Source organism: Lepidochelys olivacea (assembly GCF_965140295.1).
Source record: "Lepidochelys olivacea isolate rLepOli2 genome assembly, chromosome: 10".
NCBI lineage: Eukaryota > Metazoa > Chordata > Testudines > Cheloniidae > Lepidochelys > Lepidochelys olivacea.
This window is the reverse complement of record NC_140420.1, coordinates 22202593-22216659: the sequence shown is the minus strand read 5'-3', so window position 1 is coordinate 22216659 and position 14067 is coordinate 22202593. Positions and strand designations below refer to the sequence as shown.

The window sequence follows — 14067 nt, the reverse complement described above, 5'->3', positions numbered from 1 at the left end:
TGGGAGGCTCCAGTCCACATAAGAAGTCTACATAAGGACGTTGAAGCTAGAACGTGAGCCATGGCGGCTGCCTATAAGTTCTGAGTCATGCATGGACATGTGACTCCAAAACTCCATCTTGTAGATGGATTTTGTATAGGAGAGAGGAGGGGGTCTCCACCCACAAGAGAAAGTCTACTTAAGCCTGTGGGAGACTCCTCCATTTTGTCTTCAGCTGGCTCAAGAGATAGCCTCTCCAACCCCAAGGATACCTGAAAGAAACTGAAACAAAGGACAGTAACTACTGTGCATAACTATCAGTGTTATGGAGGGCGAACAAGTTATGAGTTTACCCTGTATAAGCTTTATTTGGGGTTTGGACCCCAATGGGAGTTGGGCATCTGAGTGTTAAAGACAGGAACACTTCTTAAGTTGCTTTCAGTTAAATCTGCAGCTTTGGAGCACGTGGTTCAGATCCTGGGTCTGTGTTGGAGCAGACTGGAGTGTCTGGCTCAGCAAGACAGGGTGCTGGAGTCCCAAGCTGGCAGGGAAAGCAGGGGCAGAGGTAGTCTTGGCACGTCAGTTGGCAGCCCCAAGGGGGTTTCTGTGATCCAACCCATCACAAGATAATCTAAATTACAGTTTTCAAAATAAAAATATACTCCCTTTCCAAATGTTACACTGTAATGGTTTGTTACCATTCCGCTGCACAAGAATCCATCTTGATTGCTAGATTGTTTTGCAAAATAAGATATTTGATTTACTGAATGTTTAATTCAAATAAATCCTAAACATGGGTTGAACATTAATATACTAACACTTACCTCTACAATTTTTGCAGTAATTAATTTAACAGAATCCTACAAATTAGAGATGGAAAAAACCCTATAATTTTATAATCTCTAAGCCACCATAGGGTTGCTCCTTCAAGCTTATTTTCTAGTGTTCTGTCCAGTCTAATTTTAAATGGCTAATTTCTTTAACTTTCCTCAGACACAGCTCGATTCTGAAAGGAAGAGCACCTCCTGCAAGGTACTGGGCATCCTCAATTCCCATATAGTTTGTTGCAAACTGGTGTGAGAAAAACCTGCATTGACAGTATTAAATTCTGAACATAAGCTATATCACGTACAAACATGTTATTTAGCAGTAGCCAAGTATGTGGGATCAAGCAACTTTAAAACAGAACTAGACTGAACACCAAACATTAAAACAGAACTTCATGAAGTGCCAAATGTTGCAGCTGCAGAAGTCGCCAAAATCATAGAATCATAGAATATCAGGGTTGGAAGGGACCCCAGAAGGTCATCTAGTCCAACCCCCTGCTCAAAGCAGGACCAATTCCCAGTTAAATCATCCCAGCCAGGGCTTTGTCAAGCCTGACCTTAAAAACCTCTAAGGAAGGAGATTCTACCACCTCCCTAGGTAACGCATTCCAGTGTTTCACCACCCTCTTAGTGAAAAAGTTTTTCCTAATATCCAATCTAAACCTCCCCCACTGCAACTTGAGACCATTACTCCTCGTTCTGTCATCTGCTACCATTGAGAACAGTCTAGAGCCATTCTCTTTGGAACCCCCTTTCAGGTAGTTGAAAGCAGCTATCAAATCCCCCCTCATTCTTCTCTTCTGCAGGCTAAACAATCCCAGCTCCCTCAGCCTCTCCTCATAACTCATGTGTTCCAGTCCCCTAATCATTTTTGTTGCCCTTCGCTGGACTCTCTCCAATTTATCCACATCCTTCTTGTAGTGTGGGGCCCAAAACTGGACACAGTACTCCAGATGAGGCCTCACCAATGTCGAATAGAGGGGAACGATCACATCCCTCAATCTGCTCGCTATGCCCCTACTTATACATCCCAAAATGCCATTGGCCTTCTTGGCAACAAGGGCACACTGCTGACTCATATCCAGCTTCTCGTCCACTGTCACCCCTAGGTCCTTTTCCGCAGAACTGCTGCCTAGCCATTCGGTCCCTACTCTGTAGCTGTGCATTGGGTTCTTCCGTCCTAAGTGCAGGACCCTGCACTTATCCTTATTGAACCTCATCAGATTTCTTTTGGCCCAATCCTCCAATTTGTCTAGGTCCTTCTGTATCCTATCCCTCCCCTACCACTCCTCCCAGTTTAGTATCATCCGCAAATTTGCTGAGAGTGCAATCCACACCATCCTCCAGATCATTTATGAAGATATTGAACAAAACCGGCCCCAGGACCGACCCTTGGGGCACTCCACTTGATACCGGCTGCCAACTAGACATGGAGCCATTGATCACTACCCGTTGAGCCCGACAATCTAGCCAGCTTTCTACCCACCTTATAGTGCATTCATCCAGCCCATACTTCCTTAACTTGCTGACAAGAATACTGTGGGAGACCGTGTCAAAAGCTTTGCTAAAGTCAAGAAACAATACATCCACTGCTTTCCCTTCATCCACAGAACCAGTAATCTCATCATAAAAGGCAATTAGATTAGTTAGGCATGACCTTCCCTTGGTGAATCCATGCTGGCTGTTCCTGATCACTTTCCTCTCATGCAAGTGCTTCAGGATTGATTCTTTGAGGACCTGCTCCATGATTTTTCCAGGGACTGAGGTGAGGCTGACTGGCCTGTAGTTCCCAGGATCCTCCTTCTTCCCTTTTTTAAAGATTGGCACTACATTAGCCTTTTTCCAGTCATCCGGGACTTCCCCAGTTTGCCACGAGTTTTCAAAGATAATGGCCAATGGCTCCGCAATCACAGCCGCCAATTCCTTCAGCACTCTCGGATGCAACTCGTCCGGCCTTGTGCACGTCCAGCTTTTCTAAATAGTCCCTAACCACCTCTATCTCCACAGAGGGCTGGCCATCTCTTCCCCATTTTGTGATGCCCAGCACAGCAGTCTGGGAGCTGACCTTGTTAGTGAAAACAGAGGCAAAAAAAGCATTGAGTACATTAGCTTTTTCCACATCCTCTGTCACTAGGTTGCCTCCCTCATTCAGTAAGGGGCCCACACTTTCCTTGGCTTTCTTCTTGTTGCCAACATACCTGAAGAAACCCTTCTTGTTACTCTTAACATCTCTGGCTAGCTGCAGTTCCAGGTGCGATTTGGCCCTCCTGATATCATTCCTACATGCCCGAGCAATATTTTTATACTCTTCCCTGGTCATATGTCCAACCTTCCACTTCTTGTAAGCTTCTTTTTTATGTTTAAGATCCGCTAGGATTTCACCATTAAGCCAAGCTGGTCGCCTGCCATATTTACTATTCTTTCGACTCATCGGGATGGTTTATCCCTGTAACCTCAACAGGGATTCCTTGAAATACAGCCAGCTCTCCTGGACTCCTTTCCCCTTCAAGTTAGTCCCCCAGGGGATCCTGGCCATCCGTTCCCTGAGGGAGTCGAAGTCTACTTTCCTGAAGTCCAGGGTCCGTATCCTGCTGCTTACCTTTCTTCCCTGCGTCAGGATCCTGAACTCAACCAACTCATGGTCACTGCCTCCCAGATTCCCATCCACTTTTGCTTCCCCCACTAATTCTACCCAGTTTGTGAGCAGCAGGTCAAGAAAAGCGCCCCCCCTAGTTGGCTCCTCTAGCACTTGCACCAGGAAATTGTCCCCTACGCTTTCCAAAAACTTCCTGGATTGTCTATGCACCGCTGTATTGCTCTCCCAGCAGATATCAGGAAAATTAAAGTCACCCATGAGAATCAAAGGGCATGCGATCTAGTAGCTTCTGTGAGCTGCCGGAAGAAAGCCTCATCTACCTCATCCCCCTGGTCCGGTGGTCTATAGCAGACTCCCACCACTACATCACTCTTGTTGCACACACTTCTAAACTTAATCCAGAGACACTCAGGTTTTTCTGCAGTTTCATACCGGAGCTCTGAGCAGTCATACTGCTCCCTTACATACAGTGCTACTCCCCCACCTTTTCTGCCCTGCCTGTCTTTCCTGAACAGTTTATAACCATCCATGACAGTACTCCAGTCATGTGAGTTATCCCACCAAGTCTCTGTTATTCCGATCACGTCATAGTTCCTTGACATCACCAGGACCTCCAGTTCTCCCTGCTTGTTTCCAAGGATTTGTGCATTTGTATATAAGCACTTGAGATAACCTGTTGATCGCCCCTTAATAAGTTTTATTAATTCAAAAGTTGGGCATTTTTCCATCTGAAGAGGAAATCTGTGTAATATTAAGGAAGAGCCACAGCTCCCCTTATATATAAACATAAATGAAAATACATATTGTACTCATAGTATTGAGTAATAAAATATTTTAACATGATTGGTTGGTATTTGTCTAAATATTTTATACTTACTAATGAGAACTGAACAAATAAACAGTAAAAACACTTTTTGAAATTATCACAGATTATGAAATGTCCAAGATCGTGATGAAATATTCAAGATCCAAACGGATAGTGATTTTCTCATATTTACTTCATTATTCAACAAATTATTCTTTGGACTTTGTATACTGTATAGCTTGCTGTTTAAGATACACTGCTAGTTGTGACTAGTCACAAAAGTCACATATGCCTAAACCCAGGCATACTGCGAAGAGCTACAAAAGGATCTCTCGAAACTGGGTAACAAAATGGCAGATAAAATTCAACGTTGATAAATGCAAAGTAATGCACATTGGAAAACATAATCCCAACTATACGTATAAAATGATGTTTAAAATGATGGTATAAAATAAAACTATACATCTAAATTCGCTGTTACCACCCAAGAAAGAGATCTTGGAGTCATTGTGGATAGTTCTCTGAAAACATCCACTCAATGTGCAGCGGCAGTCAAAAAAAGCTAACAGAATGTTGGGAATCATTAAGAAAGGGATAGATAATAAGACAGAACGTACCATATTGCCTCTATATAAACAGTGAATACTGCATGCAGATATCATTGCCCCATCTAAAAAAAGATAATTGGAAAAGGTTCAGAAAAGGGCAACAAAAATTATTAGGGGTATGGAAATGCTGCCATATGGGACTTTTCAGCTTGGAAAAAAGACGACTGGGGGGGATATGATAGAGGTCTATAAAATCATGTCTGGTGTGGAGAGAGTAAATAAGGAAGTGATATATATACCTTCCCATAACACAAGAACTAGGGGTCACCAAATGAAATTAATAGGCAGCAGGTTTAAAACAAACAAAAGGAAGCATTTCTTCACACAACACACAGTCAACCTGTGGAACTTTTTGCCAGAGGATGTTGTGAAGGCCAAGACTATAACAAAAACGAACTAGATACATTCATGGAGGATAGGTGCATTGATGGCTATTAGCTAGGGTGGGCAGCGATGATGTCCCTACCCTGTTTGCCAGAAGCTGGGAATGGGTGACAGGGGATGGATCATTTGATGATTACCTGTTTTGTTCGTTCCCTTTGGGGCACCTGGCATTGTCCACTGTCGGAAGACAGGATACTGGGCTAGATGGACCTTTGTCTGACCCAGTATGGCCCTTTTTATGTTCTTATAATATTGTTTATCTTCAGTGTTTGGATGAGTAATTTGTATAGCCAGGTTTCTCAAGCACATGAAGGAAAAATAATTAAAACTGAACATAAAGGTTGCACAAACATGGATAAGGCAAAGTAAACAAATGTAGGTGTGGAATTTTTTTGGTAACATAACTATTTATTGCTCCTTCTATGCAGAGAATTCCAAAATCTTTCACAAATTTAAGCTGCTTTACATCTACATACATATGTGCTGCAAATACATTATCTATTTTACATACAATGCTGATTAACCAAATCCCAGTTGCACAAAAGTCGAAAGATCTCAAAGCACATCAGAAATAATTAAGTCTTTCAAAAAGCCCTGTGAAACAGGTAGTTATTATTTGCCCTTTCATATGTAAGTAAATTTAGAGGAACAGTTATGTGACTTGGTGATCAGGACCAGATCTCCTGACTCCAAGTCCTATGCTTTAAACAAGACAAACCTCTCTCTTCCATTCATACATTTTAAGGCCAAATGGGGTCAGTATGATGACCTAGTCTAATTTCTTGTGTAACAAAAGTCATACTTTTCATCCAGTGATTCCCGAATCTAGCCCAACAACTTGTGATAAAACTAGAACATAAAGGGATTTTCTATATGGGGGAATTTACAGGCATAACTTTAGCTATATAATGATATCAGTAAAATGCACTATGCAGACTCATTTATTCAGAATAAGAATGTCACATCTGAAGACCACATAGAAAAAAGCACTCTTTTCCAGACAGGTTTCAGAGTAGCAGCTGTGTTAGTCTGTATCCGCAAAAAGAAAAGGAGTACTTGCGGCACCTTAGAGACTAACAAATTCATTTGAGCATAAGCTTTCGTGAGCTACAGCTCACTTCATTGGATGCATTCAGTGGAAAATACAGTGGGGAGATTTCTATACATAGAGAACGTGAAACAATGGGTGTTACCATACACACTGTAAGGAGAGTGATCACTTAAGGTGAACTATTACCAGCAGGAGAGCCGTGGGGTGGGGGCGGGAAGAGGGGGATGGAAAAACCTTTTGTAGTGATAATCAAGGTGGGCCATTTCCAGCAGTTGACAAGAAGGTCTGAGGAACAGCAACTGGATACAATTAACTTAGGCTTGAATGGAGAGTGGGAGTGGATGAGTCATTACACAAAATAAAACTATTTCCCCACGTTTATTCCCCCCACCATTCCTCAGACATTCTTGTCAACTGCTGGAAATGGCCCACCTTGATTATCACTACAAAAGGTCCCCCTCTGCTGCTCTCCTGCTGGTAATAGCTCACCTTAAGTGATCACTCTCCTTACAGTGTGTATGGTAACACCCATTATTTCATGTTCTCTATGTACAGAAATCTCCCCACTGTATTTTCCAATGAATGCATCCAATGAAGTGAGCTGTAGCTCATGAAAGCTTATGCTCAGAGAAATTTATTAGTCTCTAAGGTGCCACAAGTACTCCTTTTCTTATTCCAGACAGTGTGTGTGTGTGGGGGGGGGAGGTTATATTTGTGTAACTATAGCACTATAGTCATACATGCAGTGATGAGCTACCAAAATCTTAACAGGTTCCCGCCCACCCCCACACCCCAGGACTCCTGCCCCATCCAACCCCACTGCGTTCCTTGATGCCCCCAGCCCCAGGACCTCTGCCCTATCCACCCCCCTCCCCTGTCCCCTGACTGCCCCTAGATCCAGGCAGGAAAGTCTTGTGGGCCACCGTAGTGGGTGCCCACCTCACCCCTAAGAGCCAGACGCACCTGCCAGGGAGCGAGGTGGGGAGTCCTGGAGGTGCTTACCTGGGGCAGCTCCCAGGAAGCATCCGGCAGGTCCCTCTGGCTCCTAGGGGCAGGGGAGCGTAGCTGGAAGAGAGCGGGGGGAGCGGCTGCTCCCCCACTGATCACATCAAAAGTGGTGCCTTAGGCACCGACTCCCTGGGTGCTCTGGGGCTGGAGCACCCACGGGGAAAATTTGGTGGGTGCAGAGCAGCCACCGGCAGCTCCCCACCCTGTGCCCAGCCCCAGCTCACCTCACCTCCGCTCTGCCTCCTCTCCTGGACGCACCACCCTGCTTTGCTTCTCCGCCCCCTCCCCCGGCATCCCGCGAATCAGCTGTTCGGCAGGAAGCCTGGGAAGGCTAAGAAGCGGGTGGCGGCTTCCCGCTTAGGCCCAGGGTCACAGAGGTGAGCTGGGGCGGGGAGTGGTTCCCCTGCACGGGCCCCCCACCCCCGGCCCCAGGTTACATGCTGCGGGGCAAGCAGCCCTCCTTGCGCCCCCCCGCCCCAGCTCACCTCCACCTCCACGGGCCTGAGTGGAAAGCTGCTGCCTGCTTCTCAGCCTGCCCCAGCTTCCCACGCGAACAGCTGATTCGTGGGAAGCCTGGGGGGCGGAGAAGCAGACCGGGGCGGCACGTTCAGGGGAGGAGGCGGAGGCGAGCTGGGGCCGGGGGTAGGGAGCTGCCGGTGGATGCTCTGCACCCACCAAATTTTCCCCTTGGGTGCTCCAGGCCTGGAGCACCCATGGAGTCGGCACCTAAGGCACCACTTTTGGCCAGTTAAATTTAGAAGCCCTTTTAGAACCTTATGGAACAACCAGTTCTAAAAGGGCTTCTAAATTTAACAACCGGTTCTAGCGAACTGGCTCCAACTCACCACTGCATACGTGTATAATTATGCCACTCAATTTCCCCGTGTAGACAAGCCCTGTTTATCTGACAGAAATAAAGCACACTTTACAGACTACAAAAAATGAATTTTTTGTTCAAAATCTGAGCTGTAGGCACCTCACCGCTCCTGCTCACCTCGCGCTGGTCAGCTTCCCAAAGGCCCAGTGCCCCCAGCCCTCAAACCCAGTGAAATGGGTTCCATTTTCAGAGGACCTGCTGCTTTTACACAAGAAACAGACTCATTTTGGCACCACCAGCCTGACCCTTTTCCATAGCTGGGGTGCACGGCTTGCTGTCCCTCACACCACTGGCCTCCACCGGCCTTTGTACGGGGGGTGTCGCATGACCTCCCACTAGACGGCAACCACCTCTGGTGGGAGACTGCAACCAGTAGAGGCCAGGCAGCTCCCTCACTGCCACTCACAGCCCTCAGGCTCAGTCGGTCCCAACCCTAGACACACTGCCTAGCTTTACCCTGACTCTTGGGCAGAGCACACCGTTCAGCGACTGCCCCCATCTCTTAGTAAGAGGGCTGGGGGAGGGGAATAAATAATCCCCCCGCCCTCAGCTAGCGCACAGCCGGTCACGTGATATATCCTCCCCCGCGGACCCCACATGGAAGCACCCAGCAGCAGCTGCCCGTCTGCCCCTCACTCACCCTCTCTCGCCGCCGCCGCCGCGGACATGTCCTCTCGCGAGCTGTGCGGCCGAGACCTCTCTCTCGGGTGCGGGTTGCGTGCCCAGGCCGTTGGCCTGCGGGTAGAAGGGGTGGGGGAGTATGCGTGCGCGCGCTCCAGGCTCCGGCCGCCTAGCACATGTGGGGAACGGAGGAGAGGGAAGGGCAGGGCTTCTCCATCCGGGTCCTTCTGTTCCCTCTTTCTTTCTCCCGCCCCTTCTTCTCCTCAGAGGGCAGAGGCGGCGGGTCGGGAGCTACGTGTCACACTCCCAGCTGTTCGCCGCCGCTCATCACGCTTGGCTACTCAGTCACCTTAGGGATGCAGGGGGGACCCGGTCGCTCATTTACACTCGCCGCCGCTTCGCGAGCGAGGGTGTGTCATGCAGGGCATCTCCCTGCTACTGTGGATGCAAGGGCCAGAGTTGTCCCTAGCCACCTACCTCTCCCTACATCACGGTCATTACTCACTTTAAACCAGGCCCAGACCCAGAGACCTTTCCCCCAGGGCTCGTGCGCATTTCCACAGGATTGGGTGAGACTGGGATGAGGAAGACAAAAGCGCCAAGACACAACAGAGCAATTCCCACAGTGTTTTCCCTCAACTGTTGGGTTTATACTAATCTGAAACTCAAAGGGAACGTTGGAACTGGGGGTGCTGGTGCACCTCCTGACATGAAGTGCTTTCCATCATAAGCAAGGTTTATACTTTGGTTAAATGGCTCGCAGTATCCTCCCTATATAAATTGTTCCAGCACCTCTGTGAAAGGTGGCTTATGATTCTGAACCTAGAGTATACTATATGCATACACTTACTTGTAAGCATTAGCCACACATCTAGACCAAACAACTGCAGACTAGAACTAGATTAAAAAATGCACAAAATACACATGGGCCAAATGCTGCTGTGCACAGGCGCACAGATCATAATGGGAGTGAGAGGAGAGTCAAAAAGAAATGTTCACAAAACCCCAAGAAATACAAATGCTGAGTTCTACTCCCTCTTACAAAAGGGCAATGCACAGCTGAGGCTGCTGAATTAGAAGACATCAACAGTGTATGCATAATGGAAAAAAACCTACATTTGGATGATATTCAGGCTGCAAGTTTGAGTATTTCAAAATGCAAATTTAATGGTTTACATTGCATGTGCGGAGACCAATTCTACTTCCAGCATAGTGCAAATTGAGTATTCTGACTGAAATAAATGTTCAATTAACATAGAACCAGTGCTGTTCTGCTTTGTACAATGTGCATCACAGATATACAAAAATCTTACCTCTTGAATTCCAACTATTTTTCTGCAAAACCACAAATTAAAAACCTAGTTGCAGCTCTATTAAATCACACCCTGCAGTATTTATTTGTACTATGGTAGCACCTAGAAGCCCCAGGCATGGACCTGGAGCCAACTGTGCTAAGCAATACTTAAAAAACAAACTGGTCCCTGCCCCACAGAGCTTATTATAGAGTTGTTTGATGCCACAGTACCACAAAATATGTACATGCATGAAAGAAAGCAAACTTTTAATAATTTTAATCATGCTCCCCACTTGCCTTAGCTATTTCCAAGCTTCAGGATGTCCCTTCTGTGATTTCTCTAGCACAGCTACAATGGGATGCCATAATGTTGGTGTACCAAGGCAGGTTCCCACAAGTTAATGGATCCATAGACGGGGCGGCTCTACCAATTTTGCCACCCCAAGCAGTCACTGCTGAATTGCCACTGCCACAACAGCGCCAGAGCTGCCGCACCCAGAAGAGCAGCGGAGCTGCTGCTGAATTGCCACCGCGGGACATGGACTGCTGCCCCATTCTGAATGCCGCCCCAAGCACCTGCTTGGAAAGCTGGTGCCTGGACCCGGCCCTGTCTATAGAGCAATGTGTAGACCCAGGGACCCACAGGCTGCAAAAAGAGTTCCCTAAGGATCTTCTGGTTCTGCAAATTTAATGGGATATATCCCATAAACATCCCCTCATCATCATCTAAGGGGACATTAAAAGGAAACTAAGGATAGCCTTACATAGTATCCTGGATACTCTGTCCCCATTACCTACCATTATTTTATAATTCTGATGCTAGAATACAGGCTACCACAATTAAAAGACAATTTACAGTATTTTAGGCTTATTTTAAGTGTGTAATCAATAATCATCCAGGGAACTCCAAACTATTCAGAAAAAAGAGCAAGTATAATTTAGTGTAAACCTTTAACAAAATTTTGGGCAGCCTATGTACAGAAATTGATAGGTTCTATCAAACCACGGCTATGACCACTACTTGAACTTGGGGAGTATTAAGAGTTAAACCCTTCTTTGGGCCCTTCTTGAAAACATGAATGTCCTAACCTCACCTCTTACACTTTCTAATGCCTAGCTCTAAGATCAAGCATTTGAAGTAACGGTATCTGGAGTATGAGGACATGCATATTCTCTCTCTAAAGATGAATAAATCCTCAGTGCTGTTCTCTCAGATAAAATAAATGAATAAAATCAAGTCTTCTGGAATAAAACTCTGGTCTAAGGAGCTCCAGTAATTAGAAAGAAAAATCCGCATTAATGAATTCTAAAATGCACACGCCTATAAATAATAGGAAAAAATATGATTTGTCATTCCTTAGCTTCCAGCCACAAGCATTTGATTATTAACAGTACTGAAGATGAAAGGTCACATAGAAATGACAAAGAAATTAAGTTATGGCATTTACTTTTCTGCAAACTCATTGAATAATCAGGGTATTTGCTTTATTAATATTATCTCAGCTTGCATTTGATAGACTTTCTGTACTCACTGGAGAGTAAAGGAGGGAGAAGGACCAATAATGTCTGTTTTCCTAAGAATAGGAAGGAGGGCAAAGCACCTAAATTAAGATATCTGCCAAATATCCTTATTGATTTACATGCATTAAGATAAGTTGCCATGATAAGCTCTAATGACTGGACTTGCAATTACTTTGCCAGGGAAAGATCACATGGACAAAATTCAGATTCAGAATCTATTCAGATGTTATTTCCAATTTAGGTAAGTCAGGTGACCATGTATGTTTCATAGAATCATAGAATATCAGGGTTGGAAGGGACCTCAGGAGGTCATCTAGTCCAACCCCCTGCTCAAAGCAGGACCAATCCCCAATTTTTGCCCCAGATCCCAAATGGCCCCCTCAAGGATTGAACTCACAACCCTGGATTTAGTAGGCCAATGCTCAAACCACTGAGCTATCCCTCCCACCCTCACTTTCAAGGAAAGAGAGACAACTACAAAGAAAAATAAAAAATATTTTCAAGAAATGGCAGACAATGTTTTATATTCATTGTTCAAAATCATAAATCTGAATAGGAGTATATGATTATATACATCATTATTGCAGAAATATGGAAGAGTGTCTCTGATATTGACTTAATATGAGACATGAGACACCAAATAAAGGAGACCATAAAAATAAAGTATGGATGGCCAACCTAAGTTAGAGTCGGTAACCTGCCTACACAATCTAATAAGATCTGGGTTCAAGTTTATATTATTTCTAGTAATTTTGTACTAGGGCATGATATTTAATCTCTCCTTTAAGATACAGTATAGTTGTGACACTTTGTACCTCAAAGCAGCACCCTGGAACCCCCATATTCACCATGATGATATAATTATGATATGCCTTGTGAGGTATCATTTTAAAAGTCACGACCTGTTGAACATTAATATCCTGTTTGATTGTATGTGCTATCATTATATGTTAGGTTATAAAGTATTGCTCTATATGTTACTGAAAAATGTTGTGAAGTTGGGAACACCCACAGCCAGCCTTTCATGTACAACAATGTAATAGCCAAACAGCAGTCAAGGAAAGAATCCACTATACACAATGGAGATTTCTCAGAGAGAACACAAAGACAGTGGAGACTGTTTGACCAATGGGATTGACTAACCCATCTCACAGACCTTTTCAGCAAGCTGGAAGAAACTATAAAGGGGAGAAGTGACCTCATCACTTGGCCTCTCTCTCTCCCCTCAACTCAACAACAGGAAGAACCATCTGGAGGACAAAGATTTTGAATTGGAGAGGGTGGTCCCAGGCCAGAAAAGAGTTCCAGCCTGTATATTCAGGATTTGTGACCTGTTTGTGCCATATATCAGGGTGAGACACTGCTTGATTCAAACCCTGTTTAGTTTGTATAACTCAAACTGCAAATTTATTTTGTTTCTTCTTCCAACCCTGATATTCTGTGATTCTGTAACCAACTCTGATTTCTATGTATGCTACTTATAATCGCTTAAAATCTATCTTTCTGTAGCTAATAAATCTGTTTTATATTTTACCTAAAACAGGATGTTTTGGTTGAAGTGCTTGGGAAATCTCAGCTCAGTTTACAAAGGCTAGTCTGTGTCCACTCCATAGTGAGGCAGACTGGGTAATGAACTTACACTGACCAGGCTTCTGGCCAGAGCGAGACAGTACAGTTCTGGGGTGCAAGGTGGGGGAACAGGAGGAAATTGGCTGGAATCTCTATTGTTGGTTCATGAGTGGCTGAGAAAGCATTCATGTAACTCAGTTGGGTGTGTCCCTGCCTGTGGATGTCTGTGTAAGTGCAGTATCTGCCAGAGGTTTGTGGCTTGACACTATCACAGATGAGAGGGATACCCCAGGCTGGTGAGACAGAGGGCTCAGTGGTCGCGCAGTCTAGGTTACATCCCTGAAACTCCCATCACAATAGTCTCCAGAGTATTTTAGAAAACTGGAAGCAGAGAAACGTACATTCCTGCAGAAAAGAACATTTTTCCTCTAAATAGGCCAATTTGGGGGTGGAACAATGCAAATCACTTGTGGGAAAGCCAGGGAAAAAAGCATGCTGAAAAGATGTTGCTTACTTTATCCATATGGAAAGCAGCAAGAAGGCAACACCAGAATTTATATTCATGTTCCAGAACTGGGGTACATACTATTCCCCTATATTTGTTCCTTCTGTTAACTGTTCTAGAGAAGGCAACAGCCTCTTCCACTCCATAAAAGATCAAGCAGAAAACAGTCTCTTTTTGCAAAATGTCATGTTTACATGGGGCTAACAACAAATGGAATTGATTAATAAAGTTATAAAGTTAAGATATAAACTACATTAGAACCTCAGTTATGAACATCAGAGTTATGAACTGACTGGTCAACCACACACCTCATTTGGAACCGGAAGTATGCAATCAGGCAGCAACAGAGACAAAAGAAAAAAGCAAATATAATACAGTACTGTGTTAAATGTAAACTACTAAAAAAATTAAGGGAAAGTTAA

At 44.8% G+C, this 14067-nt stretch overlaps 1 protein-coding gene across 5 annotated transcripts in view; it reads right to left on the bottom strand.

Moving 5' to 3' along the window:
• MRTFB (myocardin related transcription factor B) overlaps positions 1-8989 on the bottom strand; it is a 202579-nt gene extending 193590 nt beyond the window's left edge. For 3 of the 5 annotated variants that reach the window (XM_084640397.1, XM_084640394.1, XM_084640396.1), the window contains exon 1: positions 8776-8987. The gene's annotated coding sequence lies outside the window, so the exon portion shown is untranslated. Of the gene's footprint in view, positions 1-4824; positions 4878-8775 lie in introns of all 5 variants that reach the window. The other 2 variants (XM_084640395.1, XM_084640399.1) reach the window with 2 other exon arrangements.
• Positions 8990-14067: the final 5078 nt, after the last annotated feature.